At 38.1% G+C, this 21,503-nt stretch overlaps 1 protein-coding gene across 5 annotated transcripts in view; it reads left to right on the forward strand.

Annotated features, from left to right (window-relative positions):
* KIF5C (kinesin family member 5C) overlaps nt 1-12,244 on the forward strand; it is a 287,301-nt gene extending 275,057 nt beyond the window's left edge. For all 5 annotated transcript variants that reach the window (XM_056793825.1, XM_056793826.1, XM_001365109.4 and 2 more), the window contains one exon: nt 8,138-12,244. The gene's annotated coding sequence lies outside the window, so the exon portion shown is untranslated. The remainder of the gene's footprint in view (nt 1-8,137) is intronic.
* The last annotated feature ends 9,259 nt before the right edge of the window (nt 12,245-21,503 follow it).

The following is a 21,503-nucleotide window of genomic DNA, read 5'->3' on the forward strand; positions in this document are numbered from 1 at the left end:
AAGCCTTGCCTCAAGTCCTAGTGATTTCCCCATTTCTAGAACTCTTCATCTGGAGGTAAGATGACCACTTGTTGAGAGAACTCATGGTGAGAACCTCTGCTTAGGGAGGGAGTAGACTCACCCAATCTCCTTCAAAGACTAGGATTCTAGAATTCTAGAATCCAGATGGGTTTGCAACATTCCAAGGAGAAAATTTCTCTGATTGATGGACCTTCACAAAAAAAGCAAAGCTCCCTCAAGTCATTCAAGTAACTCATATTTTCAACCTTTCTCTATAACCATTTATTATGAATCTGCTTTTCTCTTTCTACTTCCTTTTTTCTTTATACCCCTCTGGGATATCTGGGTTCAGTTTATCTTTTGCCATTTATACTCTCCGTTTAACTCTGTAGGTTTCTCATTGTAACATTTGTAAGCACTTTTATTTTCATAGAAAATATACAATGTGACTTAAAAGTATATATATATATATATATATATATATATAGAGAGAGAGAGAGAGAGAGACTTATAATTTTTTTTAAATTCTTTTTAACTTTTTTAATCCTTACTTTCTGTCTTAGAATAGATACTAAGTTTAGAAGAGCAATAAGGAGTAGGCAATGAGATTTAAGTGATTTGCCCAGGGTCAGTCACACAGTTAGGAAGTATCTGAAGCCATATTTGAACCCAGGACTTCTCATCTCTAGGTCTGGCTCTCAATTCACTGAGCCACCTAGCAGCTCCTATATAGACTCTTTAAAAAATCCTTACTTTCCATCTTAGAATCCATACTGTGTGTTGGTTTCAAGACAGAAGAGAGGTAAGGGCTAGGCAATGGGAGTTAAGCAACTTGCCCAGGGACACAGAGCTAGGAAGTGTCTGAGGCTAGATTTGAATCTAGGACCTCTCATCTTTAATCCTGGCTCTCAATTTACTGAACTTAACTATCCTTTACCTCAAATAGCATTTTCCATTTGTGTAAAGGAGAAATTTAAAGGTAATTCCATTGTGCTGTTTATTTTTAAGTCACAGTATCTACTGATAACAGTGTTTGAAGGTAGAAACAGTATCTACTGATAAGAGAATTTGAAGGTAGAAGAGAATTTTAACTAGGAAACTAAGACTGAGAGAGGTTAAATGACCTGTCTAGGGTCACAAAGCTAGTCAACCAGTCATAAGCATTTATTAAGTACATTTTGTGGGGTAGGCACTATGCCAAGCACTGAGGATACAAGGAAAGCCAAAAGGCAGTTCATGCCTTTGAGGAGCTTACAATGTATTGGGGGAGATGATGTTCAAGCAGGTAGGTACCAACAAGCTGGGTACAGATGAAATACAAAATACTCAACAGAAGGAAGACACTAGAATTAATAGGGAGTAGCAAAGCCTTCCCATAGAAGGTAAGATTTTAGCAGGGACTTGAAAGAGAAATCTGTGGCAGAATTTGGTCCTAAGGTTTTCTGAAACCATGTGCCGCATTGCATCCAGGTGCCATTTTGCCCTCCATAGTTACTTTAATTAGTTCACTTAGTCCAGATTTCTTACTTTACAGATAAGGAAACTAAAATCAAAGCCAAAGTCGTTAAGCAATGTGCCCAGAGTCGCAGAGTCCTAGGAATGAGCAGGGTGAGCATTAAAATCAAGGAATTTTCATTCTAAATCCTCTGGTATGAGACCAGTCTCTGTAGAGCCAGTTCTCCACACTTCCTACTAATAGAATAGCTAGCGCTGAATAAATGTTTTCCATTAATTCCCAAGATGGGTATTTGTAATCCTTTCCCCTAAAAAATCATCCCCAAAGGTTTCCAAATCTCCTTTTAGCGAATAATTTCAAGGTTTTATGGAACTAGACAAAAATTCCTAGGAGGGATGAAGCCCAGGTGAGATGAAGGAGTCTAGTCACATTCTACAACTATGCATTGGGGGTAGCTGGGTGGTTCAGTGGATAGAGTGACAGGTCTGGAGATGGGAGGTCCTGGGTTCAAATCTGGTCTTAGCAACATCCTGGGTAAGTCACTACACCACAGTTGCCTAGCCCTTACCACTCTTCTGTTTTGGAGCTAATATTATTAATTTTAAAATAGAAAGCAAGGTTTTGTTTGTTTGTTTAAACAAAACAAAGCAAAAACCATGCATTGTTTTAAGTTCATGGACTCCAAATTAAGAACCCCTGACATAAGGCATAGTACTAACTTCCAGACCTACAAGGATTTTTAGGAGATAAAACCCAAATACCTGAATTGCAAAACATCAAATTTTATAAGTTCAAATATTCCTACGGCACAGTCAGTAATTGCTATCAGTCTTCAAAGGAGGGAGTTCTCTAGGTAGGAATAGGTATGATGTAGGAGATATTAGGAATGAGGATCAGGGCAAGATAAGCCTGAGCAGTCTGATCAGGATTTCAGCAAGAAATGGGAAAAAGTTCAGTCTAGGCATATGGCATGATTTAAGTAAAGACAGCAAAAGGTTGGGTGTATGCAATAAATAGTTTGGCAAGACCATTAAGCATGTAAGATAAGGTTAGAGAAGAAAGTTCAAGCCAGATTGTGAGAGACATTCAAGCTAGGCTAAAGAGCTTGGGCTTATTCAGAAGGCAATAAAGATTATTTTATCACACACACACACACACACATTGTATATTGGTTTTAAGGCAGAAGAGTGATAAAGGCTAGGCAGTGGGGGTTAAGTGACTTGCCCAGGTCCACCCAGCTAGGAAGTTTCTGAGGCCAGATTTGAACCCAGGACTTGTCATCTCTACACCTGGCTCTCTATCCACAAAGCTATCTAGTTACTCCTGTATTGAAGGTTGTTAAGCTTAAACAAGGCAATGAACTGATCAAAGCACAGCTATGGGAAGCACTAAGATGGTGGTTGAGAAGTTTGTAAAGAGAGAAAGACAAGAGAGAAGAGAGAGAGAGAGACAGACAGATAGACAGACAGAGACAGAGAAAGACAGAGAGAGACAGAGACAGAGAGACAGCGACAGAGAGGCAGAGACAGAGACAGAGACAGAGAAAGAGAGAGAGAGAGAGAGAGAGACAGAGAGGCAGAGACAGAGAGAGACAGAGACAGAGAGAGACAGAGACAGAGAGAGACAGAGACAGAGAGAGACAGAGACAGAGAGAGAGAGAGAGAATGAGGAGAGCACGAAGATCATGTTCCCATCTCTCTGCTGATGCTTACTACCTCTGATTTGAGGAAGTCTCAATTCACCTTGCTAGGCTACATTTTCATCATCTCTAAGATTGAGGCTGGGGGTTGGAGTTGATGGCCTTGAAGTCTCTTCTGACTCTCTCTATGATACTATAATCTTTTTGGCTCCCCCCAGTATTCTTAAGAAGGGGTCTAAATAAGATTGGAAGTCATGTACCTCAAGGGATGCTGAAGAAGGAGACTCAGGACTTGATGACTGACTGGACAAGGGGTGTGAGATGAGGAAAAAGGAAGAGTTAAAGATGATTCTTTTATTTTGAGCCTGAGCAACTGGTAAGCACAATGGCACCATTAATAGAAGTATGTAGATGAACTAGAATGAAAAAAAATAACCAGGAAAATCTGAAGTGATCCAAAAGGCATCAAGAAAAATGAATTAAGAGAATAAGTAAATAATAATAGTTAATAATAATAGAATGACTATTGCTCATGAAAGAAGAAAAAATTGAGGGTAGGATCATTCAGAGGTCATAGTTCTATATCCAGAAGGAACCACAGAGGCCATCTATTAAAAGAATCACATATTGAGGGATGCACAGGACCTCAAAGTCCATCTGATTAGGGATGAGGAGACTGAAGCTACCCAAAATTACAGATAAGATGTATCAGAGGTGAAATTTGGATCCAGGACTTCACACTCAAAAATTCTTTATATTATATCACACAGTTTCCTTCAATTATAAAGTATTCCTTAAATAATGAATTAAGCAATTAGAAGGATATTCAGTGTTCATGGCTGTGCAATGCCAATATAATAAAAATTATTAAAGTACTGAAATTAATTTACAGATTTAGTATTATATTTAGCATTGCATAATTAAACTAGCAAGGAAATATTTTACAAAGCTTGACAAAATAATGAAGAACAAAAATGCTAAATCATCAAAGGAACCAAAAAAAGTAGAAGTAAAAAGTGAATAGTACGTACAGACTTCACATTACATTATAAAGCGGCAATAATCAAAGTATTTGATACTGGATAAAAAATAAAAAAGTAAGTTTAAAAAAGTGGAACAGTTGACAAGAATGAATCAAACAGTTGATATCAATAATCCATGTTCAAAAAATTTCACAATATAAATTACCTAAGCAAACGAGCTTCCAATTTGATAAGAACTGCTACTTAAAAGGAACATATCTGGCAGAAATTAAATTTAGACCAGCAGCTTATGCCACATGCCATAGTAAATTAAAAATGGATTCCTGACTTAACTATTAAAGGACATACCATTAAAAAAAATCAAAAGATCAAGTAAGGTAGCCTTTATAACTATGACTAGGCAGTTAATTTTTAACTAAATAAGGGGATGCATGTGATCTCCCAAAATAATATAGGTGATCTCAGTAACATGAAATTGAAAGGATTTTGTAGGAAAAAAATTATCACCATATGTTCATTTTATTTTTAAAATGCCATTTTCTTTTTTATTATTATGAGCTTTACAAACATACCAACAATCACTTCCAGGTATGAAGAACAGAAAAAAAAATGAAGCCACAAAACTCTGTTATATAGAGGTTAGGTTCTTTTAAAATATATAATAAATATAATGAACTATATTAATATTAATAATATTCTTATTAATTTTATTATTATACAATGATTATTATATAATGCTATATAATAATTATTATATTTTATTATTATTATAAAATAATAATGGTTGATAATATTTAATCATAATATTAATGCTTTTAATAAAATAAATATATTTATTTTATTTTAAATAATTAATCCATATATATTTAATTAAACAAATATATAATAGAATATAATAAATAATAAAATATAAAAATAAGGTATTATAATAAATAATAAAGTATGTAATAAATTTCATAGTAATTCTATAACAGCCCTGTTTGTCTGAGTCTCTTTTCGGAACTTCCTCCTGTTCTTTGTATTTGAAATGCTTCATTGATTCTTTTTTCTGCTTTTCTTTTTTGGAGGATGTTAGTTAGTATTGCTTCTCTTCCCTCATAAGTCTATTCAACTGCCTGAAATAAAAACCCTTCCTTTTAACAAATAAGTATAATCAAGCAAAATATTTCAATATATTGGCCATATCTGAAAATATATGTCTCATTCTACACCTCTAGATCATTACCTCTCTGTCAAGAGATGGGAAACATGATACTCATTGGTCTTCCAGAGTCGTGGTCAACACCTTCATTTTACAGATAAAGAAACTGAGGCTCAGAGAGGCTAAGTGACTTGCCCATGGTCACACAGGTAGTATCATAAGGGGAATTTGAACTGGTCTGCTACTTCCAGTCAGTGCCCTTTCTACTGTACCATGCTGATTCTTTAAGAGAACAACTGTAAGTCTTAGAAGAGGGTTAATTCCTAACCTTGTCTACAGTGGTAGCCCAACCCACTTCCATTTGAACATTCATACATTTATTTAGGAATTGCTCATCTGTAGCCATAGATGTAGAATTAATAAAATTAGTCCTCCAGAGATTCCCCTTCCAGATAGGTTGTTATTGCTCCAATATACTTAATGCATTTAAATTTAGCAGTAGAGGAAGTAAAGCCTAGTTGGTAGCTTTTATAAAGTGAGTATTGGATTCAGGTGGGGTGAAAAAAAAAAGATAAGACTGTTTGGACTAAGATTAAATCTATAGTAATTACAGAAACCAAAGTCTGGGGGAAATCTTTCACAAGTCTTCTTGCAAAACATGTATAAAATTACTTTCTTTCTTCACTCTTCCCACCCTTTTAAGAGAAAAATCTTTTCATTTCCTTCCAAATCTGTGACACTGCCACCATGAAATATTGTCCCATAAGGGCATAGCAAGTAATGGTAGAGAATCAGAAATGGAGAGATGTCATAGTAAATTCTCTATCCAGCTTCCTGCCTCCAGGCAAATATGCTTTTGCTCTGGACCATCTAGGAAAGAGGGCCATTGATCTTGTTTTAAAAATATATATATAAAGAAAGAGATTTTAACTTCTCTCTACACACATACACATGTTGTCCCAGTGCTCACAATCAAAAAATGTCTTCCAATTTTCTTTCATAGAAGACCTTGAAGAAGTCAATTAGGACACATAGTTGCTAACAGTTCATAGATTTTAAATTGGAAGGGTCCTTAGTAGTCATCTACCCCAAAACCCCTTATTTTACAAATGAGGAAACTGAGATTCAAAATGTGAAGAGATTTGCCCAAGGTTACACAGGTAATAAGTGTCAAGACTAGGATTGGTGCCCGAAACAAGTGCTTTTTACTGAGGTATTTTACTAAGTGAATGAAATAATTTTTACTTTTAGTCTCTCTTCTAACAATGAGGAGTTCTTTTTTTCCTTCTCTCTTCCTGAGATAACTCCAAACCAGTTCCCCCATTTTGGATGCATGTTCTTCCTTTATGGTACTCGGTTACAATTCCAAAAAAATAGCGAAAACCTGTTGAATCTTGCAAGTTGGTTTTCTTGGTATGGATAAGGGGTGCAGGAACAGGGGTGGGTTTCAAATGAAAGGACCTTCACAGTGGAAATAATGCCTCTTCATGGTCTGCTGAAGTTATTGAAGCAACTTGTATTGGGTTTGTGTGTCTAATGCCTGCTGTGTCAACACAGGCTGGTCATGTATTATTGTGTGGGCCTGTAATCCTGAAATTTATGGTATGTTCCCAACACCTCCCCACCCTTAAGCAAGCAGGAAAATAGCTTTATTCAGCCAATATGACATACAGTTGATTCTATGATAGTCTGATGAGAAGAATGAACTTGCAAGGAAAAGGAAAATGGGGGCTCAATTCAAAAAGCATTCTTGAGTCTCTTGGCTTTCAGCTCAAAAAGGATCTCACATGTCAACTATTACCATCCTTTTAATCTTTTTGTTTGTTTGTTTGCTATTTTTTCATTGAATTTTGCTCTAAAAATAAACAAAAACAAACCAAGTTTCTAGAAAGGTGACACAATAGGATTGACCATGAAAAAGACTTTGGCTTACCTCTGGATTTTTATTTTGGATCAGATCTCTGATTTCATCAGTGAGAGGGTCTCCTGGAGAATTTTCCTTTATCAAGGAAGGTTGTCAATGACTTTTCAATCTAGAATTGTTTAGAGCCAGAGGCACAGAGACATTAAGTGATTTGTCCAAAGTCATACAACTAATATTTGACAGTCAGGACTTCCCAGTTCCAGGGTCAGCACTCTCTCCATTATGCCACACTACCTCTCTTGTTGTTCTGTGTCTGAATTTTTTTTAAAGCAGTGTTCAATTTAGAATTGATCAATGATCATCTTTCAAAAACATTTTAAACCAAACAGCTGTGTGACTGTAACATGCTTGTTCTATATTGAGAGAAAGAAAGAATATAGCTACCAAATAAGAAGAGTAAATGTTTTTTCTTGAGTTGGAAACTTATGTGTTGTTAAAATACTTTTTCTCCTATATCACCTTGGATTTCTTAAGAGTAAGCTTTATAGTCATTCAAAGAAATAAATCTAGTTTGCTGGTCTTTTGGACTGCCTTCAATTCTCTGGATTTGTGTGTGTGTCTGTCTGTGTGTCTGTCTGTCTGTCTGTCTCTGATGCATCTTGAAAACAATGGTCTAGTACACTATTCCACTGGGGATCCTTCTGAGTTCCTTCATTTCCCTCTGAGACTAGTTATTTCATATCCTTCTTGGGAATGGGAGGGGATTGTGTGATTGAGGGCAACTAGCAACCCTACAATGGCAGTTTATTTTTAGTATAAGTTGTCAAGAAAATTTATGCCAAGAGTGGTATACCTAAAAGCAAAAGCAAACGATCTATTAGGAGAAATATATTGAAAGGACATGTTAAGCATTTTTCTTCTGTCCCACTTGCCCTGGTGGGAGGGATGACTCTGGATAAAGATATAGAATTTAGGAGATTAAAAAGAAATCAAGTAAAGTCACTATTCACCATGTTTACTTACTCTTGTTTTCTTTTTTGCTTCTTCTTTACAGATGCGACTCCACTTAGCATGTCAAAGACTGCATTTCTTCACCAATTCCTTTTTTTCTCCTACATGATCTCCATTTTATTTTATACACGCTTACTCCAGCCATCTGCGGTACATCAATTTCAGGTATTTTGAACTGTGTAGAATCTCCACGTGTACAGAAGTGTGTTTGGACTCACCCTTCCCTCAGAAACCTGAACAATGTATTTACCATCTCCATCTAGACGACAGCAGAAGGTTCACCACTTAGAATCTCTACCACTGACTCTTGGCGCTGGCTACTTTATTTATGGGCTTCTTCACTGGCACCAAGCCTTTCAGCAGTCCACTCATGCCTGTAAATCCCACTTCTCTGTATCTGCAATAGCCAACCGCCAAATAAGGCAGGTGACTGTGTTCCATCATGACTGTCTGGTTTCCTGTATAATAAACATATTACTTTATATTTTTAGGGGATGAAAAAATGTGCTGCTATATGGTTTAAAATTTTAATCCTGAACACTTTTCAGAAATGAATTTCCCCAAAGAGGCATTTTTAATATCCTGGTGAAATCTTTGGATCTGTATAATAAACCCTTTAATATGGTACTTGTTAAAAGATGAAACCAATTTATTCAAAATCCAGAAAAAAAAAGCCATCTGTTAGTAGAGATGTAGATTTTGGTCACACAAACACATTTATGTAAATGGAAGGTCATAGCATTCATGTCTGATCTGCTTGCAATTGAATCTGAAGTGATTGGCCCCTATTGTGATGGCCAGCCTGGTTCACCTTTCACTCCATTAGAAGTATTTAAAATGCTATAAAATCTGACCGGTGGAAATGGAGAATTTTGTCTCCTAGCCTTTCCCTATGCTCGAATCTACTAGAAAGTAGAATTAAAAGATACCCACTTTCTTTTAAGGAAGATTTGAGGAGATAATCTTGAATAAATCCAGGAATGTCCCAGCTGTTGGAAAAGGAAATTTAGAGGCTGAAAATTTTTCTACCTGACAGTAAATATGTAGTTCTGTATAGGAATTCTGTTGTTTTAATTCATTTAGTCCATGATTCTTTTTGTTGGTATTCTTTTTTGGCACCAGATAGATATGACAGCCCCATCTTAATGGTGAAAAGTGGAAGAAATTGGGATAAATGGGATTTAGAACAGGCAAAGTTAATAAGTACTTGAATACCACCTTGGCTTCAGACTCATAAATCCTTAATTTCAGACGTGCAGATTAAGATGTGACTTGTCCAAGCAGTCAAAGTTTCATTAATCTGTTCTGCTCTCCCTGCCACCCCCTGCAGACACACATATTAATCTTGCTTGCTGCAATTTTCTGTGACAACTCTGCTATTTAAACCAACAATTAGTTGCTGAATTTTGTAGGTGATCTATTTGGGGACATTTCTGTGCCAGGCAATGATGGCTCAGGATGGACTTGGAACAAAGTATCATGCCTATGTTATCAGGCACAAGCTTTGTGAATCAGTGAATCCGAATATGGGTACCAGTAGGCTGAAGGTGATGCCCACAATGCTGTTGTGTGTAGGCAAGTGGCTAAGAATAGCTAAATATGCATTTCTACATAGTCTACCTGTAGGTACATGTGCTTACCCATCTAAAAACCAAGCTGAAGGATTGTTGATTGGCTTCCAACCTTGGATTTCCAACAAACAAACAACTATTTAGCCCTCCATCTAACCTAGCTTTTTTTTCCTTAAAAGATTGTCGAGACTAGTAACTTTTCTAGCAGAACATCCTTGACTTATTTATTGGTTAAATGTTGCACTGGTTTGTTTGACATTTTTTTTTTGGATGGGGATGAGGGGAGTGAGAGGAAAGAGTGAGTGGGAGCTAGGTAGTTCTATTATTTATTTAATATAATGTATCATTTTGCATTGGTTCATGTTTTCCCCATTCTGTTCTTGAAGGTATGCACTGCCAGAAAAAGAAGCTGTCAGACTGACATTTTCAGTCTGCTAAAAAGCCAACCTAGGGTAAACTAGGCTGCCTTATCAGTTAGTTACACACAGCTGAAATGTGTATTATCAATAAGGTAGTACCAGATTACCTCTGATCTCCCTCCCCCCCAAGAAAAAACAAAAACCAAACCTTCAGTCCTGGAGAGGGAATGCCAATGAATGAATTGCCATAATATCATTGTACATGACGTGTTGTATTATTTTTGTACATTCATTTTGAGTAAATGAGCAGAGGTCAGGAATTCAGGGTCTCGTTTGTTTCTTAGTATACATTATAAATCCATTTTTTAATTTGAAAAAAAGGCAGGCCTAGGGAAGTGATTAATCCATTTCCATTTAATAAGATATTTCTTTTTATTAATGCAAATTGATGCCATGGTTGCTTTTGATAAAGGGACACACAAAGTTGTTCTATTCACAAGAAAAGTTGGTTTTGACATCTCTTAAAGATAATTCTGCTAGCTGCTGATCAGCCAGTCAGTTCATCTAGCTTACATTTTTATGGGACCTCCAAACTAACTTTTACATTGTGACAATAAGATAACTTTGTGCTTCTGGAATGCTTAAAGGGGGGCAATTTAATTATATATTTAAACCTAGGCCCTATATGTTAAATTTAAATGTATGTAATAATTCACTTTTCTTAGTAGCAAATGCTCTGCAAGTTTGGTTTCCTTCTTTTTGAAGGAAGCATCTTAATTTTAAATTTCAGAGTTTGCTTGAATTTTTTGGTATTTTGCTGCTTTAAATTTGTACCCAAATATAAAACACCTCTCTGCTCTTTGAATCTTACTTTTACATTTTGAGGTTTTATAGCATTTCATGTTACCTCCTCTTCTTTTCTCCAAATAATTTTGTAATTCGTACCATTTCTGGAAAGTTCTTTGGTGTTGTAAGGGGATAGCCAGGTCGTTTAAATAAATATATCTACTTTCCAATGAAAAACTGTAAACACAGGATAAGAAAAGTGTAGTTATAGACTTCAAGATTCATGGTTGGGGGGAAAAATCTTGCTAATGCCAAATGTGTTTAGCTGCTCAGTCACTGAAGAATTCTGTACAAATGTATTTCTTCAAATTACTATTTATTGTTTTAGTTTGTCGAATGAAGGAATGTTTAGTAGCCTAAGAAAAAAGGACAATGAAAGCTTTCTAAAGGTAAATATATACTAAATTGGGTATGTGGGGTGTGTGTGTGTGTGTGTGTGTGTGTGTGTGTGTGTGTGTGTGTGTTTTGAGGGGGATCCATTAGAATTCATGGAAATTGGGGGGGGGGAACAAGTGAAGAGATGAAGTCTACCTAGAATAGATTCAAATGACCATTGGGCTTTCCTCTCTTTAAAACCTAAAGATCACTGAATGTAGTCTCTATTCAAGGATAGGATACAAAAGGATAGTATGGAGATGAGGGTATAAGTCTTCTTTCCTACTGTAAGAAAAGTGAGAACAAATGAAAACTCAGATTGCCATCTTTGGATTCTAGTTGTGTGAAGAGAATAGTAGCTATTCAAGATTCTACGTTCATAGCATTTGGGAAAACTATTTCATAGATGGGGAGGAAAACAAGGATTACCTTTTATATTCTTAATCTGGGTATTTCAATCATCCTACAAGAGTCTTCTTAATCTCCAATTACTCGATGTAATGTTAACAATTTGAATTTTTAAAATGTTTTGGAGAGGGGCCAGTTCATATGCCACACTCTGTGAAGTTTCTCTCTGACTCATTAAAAAATTGTGTATCAATTTTAAATACTTTCCAATGTGAGCAGATATAGGGGAAAATGTGGCATTCTGTAGAATTATACATGTCTAGTTTGTAAAGTGTGTAATGTGTACTGCAGATGTGTATTCTCTGGGCTCTATGTATCTGTACAATAGGTTTCATTTTAGGAAAAAAAACTGTGGACAGACTTTTTTTGGTGGTACAAGGGGGAAAATGATCATTTGCATCAAGTAATGATGCTCTAATGTATTAAACCTAACAAAAGATCAGAAAATAACCCTTCCCTGCCCCATGGATGAGTTTTGTTTATCTTTTAGGTCCTAAGATGCTATTCAAGATGTATGGATACACTGGCAGACTGCATGATGTATAATTTGAAAAATGTTAAAAGTGGAAAATAAAATTGAATTAAACTTTATCTTGTCTGATTCCCTAGATTCATGTCATCCTAAAAGACCTGTCATTTATGATTTTAGTGTTGTCCTCTTGTAAAAGAAACATTCTTTTGCTGGTATCAAAGGAGTTCATTTTCCTGTAAATCTAGGACTGTATGACATCACTAATTTCATAGAAACAGATAAAGAAATTACAGAACCAAAAGGAATAGTCTGTGCCTTTCCCCTACATCTCCAAAATTCACAGAATGCTTGACACTGCAGTACAGCAGAATAAGCTTTATGCTCAAGATTCACTTATTACTGAAACTCAAAAGTTTTTTATTTCCTTCAACTCTGAGCTTTTTGAGGGCTCTTCCCTTGGAAGCAACACTCCAAAGCTAGAATGCCCACAGGGAAAGTGGAACTGGACCAGTCATCAGCCAAAGCAATTATGAGTGACGTTTACATTGGCATCAGATAAGTGGCAGGTTTAATTCCAACATTCATGTCAGGTCAAGTCTTGCAATTTGTCTTATATACACTATAAATCATAGAGAAGTAGGATGTTATCATCAGAGTGACACATTAGATTAAAATGTGCTCTACAAAGGCATCCTGAACCATAAGATTTTAATTTCCCTCTGGCACTTTCTTCCTATGATTTACAAAGAAGACTCTAATAGAAACAACAGAGATTGGCTTGCCACTTTTCCCCTGTGTTGGAAAGTTTGGTAAACTTAGGGCAAAACTCTTTGATTATAAGGAGTTCCTGAGATTCTCTTGATTGTAAGGAACATTTCTTAGTTGTAACCATTTTCCAAAGTACCTTCTTCCAGTCATTAAAAGAAATCCTCGTGATGACCCCTCCATCCTTTGGAACTGAGTTGGTCCCAAGATGGTAATATAATCTCTCCCCAGCCAGTTAGGAGGTGACCAAGGAGTTAGAAGGATGGCAGAGGAAGAGATTTCTGTGGACTAGATGAGTATGAGGTGACCTTCTTGTTCTCTGACATCAACCTCACGGGGCTTAGGGGTCATGACTATTATTTAATATGATAGTTTGAACAGTTGAGACACGAAGAAAAAACACAAAATGCCATAAGTGTAAATATTTCACACATTTTATTCTCATTTTAAAACTGCTAAAACATATATGTGTGGGTGGGTGTATTTCCCCTTCCACCTTTGCAACATACACAAATTGTAGACACTTAGTAATGATAATACTCATTGAACTGAACTTCTTTTTCCTATTATTGGAATCAAAATTTGTTACTGGAATCAATGTAAGGCAGTTAGGCAATAACCAAGTAAAATTTAGATCGGAAAATTTGCCTCACCGCAAAAGGCCTTGTTTATTAAAAGAATGGTATTGACTCAAAAAAATGGTATCCTGTTCTGCAAGGAGTGCTTATATCAGTCCCATTTTCAGATGGCGCATGTTTGTCCAGGCTTATACAAAGAATATGAGAATCAGCTGGCATAAGGAATGGCAAGTGGATCTTAGAATTAAGACTGGCTCTTTGACCTTGGGCAAAAGGTTCCAGACAACTCTCTAAGACTGTTAAGCTGCAGAGAAATTCCTGATTCACAATATTGGAAGGGGTTTCCTCAACAGGAATTTTCTACACAGATAAAATCACGTCTGTGTGCTCAAGTGTGACCTTAGGTAAGTGGCCTGACCTCTGGATCGACCTTAGTTGCTTATCTGTAAAATGAAGAATTTGGACTGTGTGGCTTCTGAAGTGCCTTCCAGCTAACTCTGTTTAACTATAATAAAGTACTGGATTGACTTTCCCTTTTTTCATGATCTTTTTTTTTAAACCCTTACCTTTCATCTTGGAGTCAGTACTGTGTATTGGTTCCAAGGCAGAAGAGTGGTAAGGGCTAGGCAATGGGGGTCAAGTGACTTACCCAGGGTCACACAGCTGGGAAGTGTCTGAGGCCAGATTTGAACCTAGGGCCTCCCATCTCTAGTCCTGGCTCTCCATCCACTGAGCCACCCAGCTGCCCCCTTTTCATGATCTTATTGGAAATTTCAATTGGAGAAAAATGTTTGGCACTTTCAGAGTTTCTCTAGTTAAAAAAAAAATCCATGTTTTCTTCCTTTATGATCATGGGATCATAGATGAATGATTGGGATGTAGGGGCCTTGGAGGTCATCTGGTCTTTCCCCTTGTTTTACAGATAAAAACCAACCGATTTCCTCAGCCAGGGATGTCAGTTTTCTACCTTGAGTGAAAATAGAATCGACTCCAATATGGAAGGTCTGAGAGGCTGCATTCTATTTCCATTCTCAGCTAATTAGGAGACACGGGAAACGTTTCTCGAGTTCTCTGAGCGCAGTCATCAGCTTCATTATAGGGTTAATAATAATAGCTGCCCTCTGCCTAACCTCTTCACTCTGTCATGATGATAACGATGATCTCATATTAACAAGGTAGACTTTAAATAAACGACCAATCATACTGCACACAAACACACTTGATTGAATAACGACGACTCAGAAAGCCAAAGATGAGCCTCAGCGGCTCCATTCGCCTACTTCTGGGATGAGCGTCTAGATGATTTCTAGGAAGAGGCATGCCAATGGCTGATCAGCGAGTGCTGATTGTACACATTTCTCAGGCATTGGGGTGCCAGCTTCTACAGCCAGTATGAACCCCCCTCCCCTGTCCATCCTTGTCGGCACAGCGGGATGCTGGTACATACTTAACAACCACCTCGGGGGGCAGGGAGAGAACGTGCCTGCGGCACAATTTTAAGGCATACTTTGTACCCTTCATTATCAACATTTTCTTTATCACTTTTGTAAGTTTAGATGACAAAACAGAGCTTGCTCTGAGGTGTAGGTCTGCCAAGGTCTGCACTATAAATGCTCACACTGAAATTTCTCATGAGCCAATCTGAACTGGCTCCAGTATGCCCGTCTGGACCGGTTCCTTGACAAGAAGTACCCGTGCCCAGCTCACCTCTTAACAGTGCCTCCTGATTAGACCAACCAAGAGCCCGGACATGAATGCTCCTGCTGTAATTGGCTGTCTTGGCAACGTGGCTGCTTGGAGTCGGGCAAGTGGTCCATGAAGAGTACCCACTTTGGTTGGACCGGTCCTCAGACACCTGAGTTGGAATGCCTGCTTTCTGCCCCTTTGCTACACAGCTGTATCACTTCTTAAATACTTTTGATTCTCAGTTGCCTTCTCTATAAACTTACTTTGATACTTGAATGAATCTGTTAAACTGGGATCATAATGCCTGTCATACTTATCTCATTGAGTTTTTGTGAGGATCAAATGAGATCATGTAAGTAATGAACTTCCTAGACTTTATAAAATGCTACGTAAATGTCCAGTCACTATTATTTGCTTTTTATTCATTAAATCAACAGGTATTTATTATGATTCCTACCATATCCCAGGCACTGTGTTAAGTCTCAGGGCTATAAAAACAAAGCAGTTCCTTTTCTCAGGCAGTTCATAGTCTATGGGGATGAGGGATGGGGAGCACGTGTCCAGAAAAATAAATGGGAAATATATACAAAGTAGAAATGAAGTGATTTTGAGGGGAGGACACTATCAACTGGGGGAGAGGGGTCACAATAGACTTCCTGCAGGGGGCAGCTCTTGAGCTTCATTTTAAAAGACACTAGAGAATCTCTGAGACAGAGATGAGGAGGAAGAGATTCTGGTCCACAAAAGGGGAACAACCTAGCGTAAAAAGGGGGGAAAGGGGATAGATTTATGATAAAGGAATAAATTGTGAAAAGGGAATGGAGTCTTCTTTCTTCTAGGCAAGGACAGAGTGAAAGGAGGTGTTGTTGTTTAGCCAGAGGAGAGAAGGAGGGTGGATTTTGTCTTTCCCCCTCAGCCCTCTCTGACTAGACCCCCCCCCCCACTATGGCTGCCTTCAATTCTTACTGGCAGGCTCTCTGGGATCTTTGTTGGAAGAGGCTTCAGGCGTTAATCCTCTTTCTTCTGGGGAGAGAGAACCCCTTTTCACCTCCTCAATTCAGGCTTTCTTCTAATGAAGCTGGAGTCACTTCTGGGTCCTAATAACTGAGTTTATTCAAGGGAAGCAGGCAAGGGACAAGGCTGATGAAGGGGAAGGATTGAGATTCAGGAGGGGAAGATGGAGAGGGGGTCCCTATCTAATTAACACTCTTCCCCCAAAATTAGGTACCTCAGGTCTGATAACCTGAACCCCTGAGGGGTTCAGAGTTGAGAAACCCTGATTTCTTGGCTGGCACAACAAGTGTCCCCAAGTTCAAGGTTCAAGAGGAGCTGTAGAGATCTTCTTTGTGGACTGCTTCTCTCTCAAAGTCCTTGTCCACTGGCTGGGGTTTGGAAGGATCTGGGACCAGGAATTCAGGGAGAGATAGGAATGTAGAATGTGTGATGAAGAATATGCAAAAGCCAAACAGAAAAGTTTATGTTTTATCCCGAAGGCAAGAGGAAGGCATTGTTAGTGAGGATTCCTCCCCCCACCCCCATCCCATGTTTCATTGGTGTCTTAGTCTTGTGTTTTTCATCCCCATCCTTTCGAGTTTGAACCCTCATTTAGACAAAGAAAATTGAGGAAACAAAAATCACTAAAGAGATTCTATCTGACAATGTATATGATACTTTGGGCTATTATTCTCCCAGTGAATAAAGCATTGGGCTTTGGAATCAGGCCAACTCAGCTTCATGAGTTCAAATCTAGCCTCACACACTAGCTGTGTGACTTTGGGCAAGTCACTTAACTCTGCCTCAGTTACTCATCTGTAAAATGAACTGGAGAAGGAAATGGCAAGCCACTCCAGCGTCTTTGTCAAGAAAACCCCAAATGGGGTCACAGAGAGTGGGACATGACCAAAAGCTACTGAACAATAAAATTATTCTCCCAACTCCCATTTACTGTAAAGGAAGAGGTATAAATCATTGGAGCCTTTCCAGAGCCTTTCCTGTTTTTTTGCCTGTTATTCAAAGTTCAACCCCCTTTCAGTAAGTTCCCTCCTTTATTGTTCATACTATTCTCTTGGTTCTACCTATTGTGATTTGTATATGAATTTCCCCATGTTTCTCTGAAAAATCTCATTTGGGATATTGGTTATTGGTATTATGCGGGTGCTTTCTTAAGTGGCATGGACTATTTAAGAGGGTTCTGAGCTAATCTAAAAGTTCTTTTTTTGCAACAAGCAATTTTTACTAATTAAGTTGTGGAATAGCGAATCTGGCCACACCTTCGGAATCACTGAGGCAGTGAGGATTTCAGACTGGTTTCCAAGCCTTGCCTGTATGTAATAGCCTTTTATTCTAGCTAAAGGGTTACATTTAGCGTTTGGTGAGCTTTCAAAGTCCTGCAGCGAATTCATTATTCAAGTTCAGTCATTTTCCCATATGTGGAATCAGAGGCCCAATAATCACAGTTAATGCTGAGAGACTAAATCCTAAAAGAAGCTTTGTAGCTGTTTAACAAGTTCCCAAAACTAGAGGAGAGACACTCAAGGAGTCATTTAGCCTTTTTACAAAAGAACACTTCTTTGGATAGCATCTGAAAGCAAAGCATACTCCCTTTTCTTCAAAGAACAAAAAGAGCTTTGAAAAAAACCCCAAACTTCTACTGAGTTCACTTTTTAGTTTTAGGAACAGTCAGGAAGCACACACAATCCATTCTGTCCAAGTGGGAGTTGTGTTTAGTACATGGCATTCCCTCTCTGCGAAACATTAGGTTTGGGGGACCAACTTAGAGAAAAATACATAGGAGAGCAATAAATATGAAAGCTCATTGGCAAATACTTATTTTAATGAAAGCTTTAAGAGAAAAAAAAAAGATCTCTCAATTTACTGTTCTTGGAAAATTGGCTTTTTGGAAATTTTGTCAAGCATCCAGAACATAGAACCATTGACTATAGAAACTGGAAGAGGCCTCCTATGGATCATTTAGCTCAGCCCCCTCTTCTTATACAAACTTGAATCTGAGACCTGCAGAAGAGAAGTCATTTGTCCAAGCTTACATAGTCGAAAAGCTGGCACCAGAACTGAGATCTCCCAATTCTCTGTGTGATCCATTTTTTAGTACATTTTGCAGCCTTGCTGATATTCAAAGGGCAAAGCTGGTTAGATCAATTGTTATCATAATCATTCCTTAACAAAAGATTTCCAAATGCTCACAGACCACCCATTTATTTCTAAAAGTGCTTGACCTAAAATCTTGGTACCATTTCTTGGGATTCCTTATAAAGATATTTGGCCCTATAAAGATGGAAAATAGTAAAGGAAATCTCAAAATAGTTGGAGTACCTCTTTATAAATTCTACGCAAGCAGAAAGTGGTTAATATTTTCTTAAAGAAAACATTTTTTAAAAAGGAAAAGGAAAAACCCTTTAGTCTTGTTACCTTTAAATAAGAGTACTAATGGCTTTATTATCTCATTAGTCAACCCATAATCAATCAATTCTCCTACTATGTGTTAGGAATTGAAGGACACAAAGATAGTCCCTAGGCTCAAGGAGTTTGTGTGTGTGTGTGTGTGTGTGTGTGTCTGTGTGTCTGTGTGTGTCTGTGTCTGTGTGTCTGTGTTTGTGTGTTTGAAGGTGAATATATAGAGATATAGACAAAATAAATATGATAACTTTGGGGAAGAAGGTGGTGGATACAACAAAGGCTTTATAGAAAGTGGTGCTTGAGTTGACTTGAAGTAAACTTTGGAAGTAGTTGAGATGAAGAGAGAAAGTCTTTCAAGCATGAGGGATAGTCAGTCAGTTAATTAACATTAATTAAAATACACACTGACTGCATGGGATACTAAGCTAAAGCCTTGGGATGCAAAGAAAAGCCAAAAAAAATCCTTCTTTCATGGAGCTCACAGTACAGTGCAGGAGACAACATGCAAAAACAACTACTTAAGGGCAAGCTACCTATGCAGATAAATTAGAAATAATCAACAGAAGGAAGGCTCAAGAATTAAGGGAGATTGCGAAAGGCTTCCTCTAGAGGTGGGATTTTAGCCAAAGTAAGGGGCAGAGAGATGGAAATGCAGTGTCATATGTGACAAATAGCAGGTAGGCCAGTATGACTGGATCTTAGAATGTGGGGGGCAGGGTAGAGCTCAATAAGGCTGGAAATGGGGGCAGGTTGTGAAGACCTTTGAATATCAAAGCCAAGAGTTTATATTTAAACTTGGTGGTAATAGGGAGTCACTGGAATTTTAATGAATAAGGAGATTGATATGCTTAGGAAAATCACTTTGGCAGCTGAGGAAAGACTGGAGGAACATAAAGGAGTATCAGCTGGTTACCATTTATTCTTGCTATATAAAGGGTCTCTATGATACTTTTCCTGTGCTTTTCAATGCTAATAGTTTTCACCCTACTCACATCCACCCTTATTAGCCTTGTCATTGTCTTTTGGATGACCTGCAATTTGAATTCTTCAGAGATCTGTGAATTTTAGATTTACTCCACCCTGCTTAGTCTAGCAACCAGGAATGTCTACACCCCTACTTAAGGGTTAAGTGTTGAGGAGGATGGCCTATGACCAACATGTGCTAGCAAGTGACAAATAAAAAACAACTGACAGACCCCCTGGGCTGTCCTAAGTCAAGCTTAAGCTACCATTGGTACATGTGAGATGCAGAAAGTGATGTAAAAAAGGTCTATATATTTGCATCACTTTCTCTTTCTGGGCTCTCTTTGGCAGCAGAGGCATTGAGCTCTGGGTCTCTCTCAGATCTCTATCCGAGGCGTTGGGTTTGGCAGCGGTGTGGCTGGTGGCAGCGTGCTGGACATCTTGGTGTGCTTGCAGCTCTTGTCTGGGTTTGGTGGTAAGCATCCTTGGTGAAGTGATGGGGAGAAGCTCAATAGTGGGGGTCAGGTGAGGTGTCTTCCCTGAGCTCTCTTGGAGTTTAGGCTGATTCCCTTTTTTTCCTTTACCTTTCCTAAAACGCTATCCTTCTAGGAGGCCCCTCATCTTGGAGGAGGTCTTGTGGCTGAGGTCTCTGAACTCCCCTTAGTTTAGGCTAGGCTGGAGAAATCTTATCCCCCTTTCTCTCTCTTCTTCTTCTTAATTCCTTCCCTCTATATTAATTAAACCACCATAAAATTCCCAAACTGACTTGAGTATTTTATTGGGATTTGAATTAATCCTTGGTGACCATTAGTATAATATATTAGTCAAAACCCCCAAAATTTACCCCTTACAGATCAAGGTAATAGTTTTTATTAAAAATCATACAGTTTTATTTAAAGAATATTATTTTTAAAATGAGCAGACCAATTTTAATTTTAGCCTAAGCAAAACACAGTTAGGAAGGCAGAGGTTTCCTCTAAATAAAGGAGCACACCAATTTTTTTTATTTGGGTGGGGAGTTGACCTTCTGATCTGTTCCCATTCATTTGAGATAAATAAAAGCACACACAGGGAAGAACTGAATTAAAGGTATCAAAAGAAAAAGTTAAAAATCTTTATAGGTAGAAGGCTAGAAGTCATCAAAAAGTGATTTCCCAGAATGAATGAATTTTTAAAATATGGTAAATCACATCACAGTTTTCTATCAGTCCTTCTGACTTATTACCAGCCTTGGCTTGTATTCCCAAAGTCACTCGGTGTCTCCCTGAAGAAGGAATTAGACCTGCATGGAGCCTAAGAACAGGTGAAGAAGATCCAAGACCCTGCTTGACTTTCTTGTTGGGAAAAATGTAAAGTGAAGGAACATGCCCAACCAAGGTCATTTAGCAGGGCAGAAAAATAGTTGGGAGAGGACTTGTACAATCCTGACTGATTCTCGGTCCTGTCTGGGTGGCATTCACATTTGCAGGCATCTCTATTGCTGCCAAAATCATGGGCAGCAGAAAGGTTGCTCAGGCACAAGCAGCCACATGAGTGCAGAAAACAGAAACCAAGAAACTATAGGGGTGGGCTGGTTCCTTGGGAGTGATCCTCTAAGTGCCTGCTCCTCACTATGCTTTAACCAGCTCTTAGAAAAGTGTGCTATTTCTACTCCTTCCCTCTATATTACAGTAATTTTATGGTTGTTGTTCATTTCAGTCACGTCTGATTCTTTGTAATCCCATTTGGGGCTTTCTTGGCAAAGATAATGGAGTGTCCTTCTATGGCTCATTTTACAGATGAGGAAAAAAAAGCAAACAGGCTTAAATGTCTTGTTTAGGGTCACACAACTAATAGTTAGCTGAGGCCAAATTTGAACTCAGAGTAGATGAGGCTTCCTGACTCCAGGCTTGGCCCTTTATCACCTACGCCACCTAGGTGTCCCTCCATTACAGTAATATTGCATGGCAATTAACTTCTCAAGAGGAGAGCT

Source organism: Monodelphis domestica, chromosome 4, assembly GCF_027887165.1.
Source record: "Monodelphis domestica isolate mMonDom1 chromosome 4, mMonDom1.pri, whole genome shotgun sequence".
Taxonomy (NCBI): Eukaryota; Metazoa; Chordata; class Mammalia; order Didelphimorphia; family Didelphidae; genus Monodelphis; species Monodelphis domestica.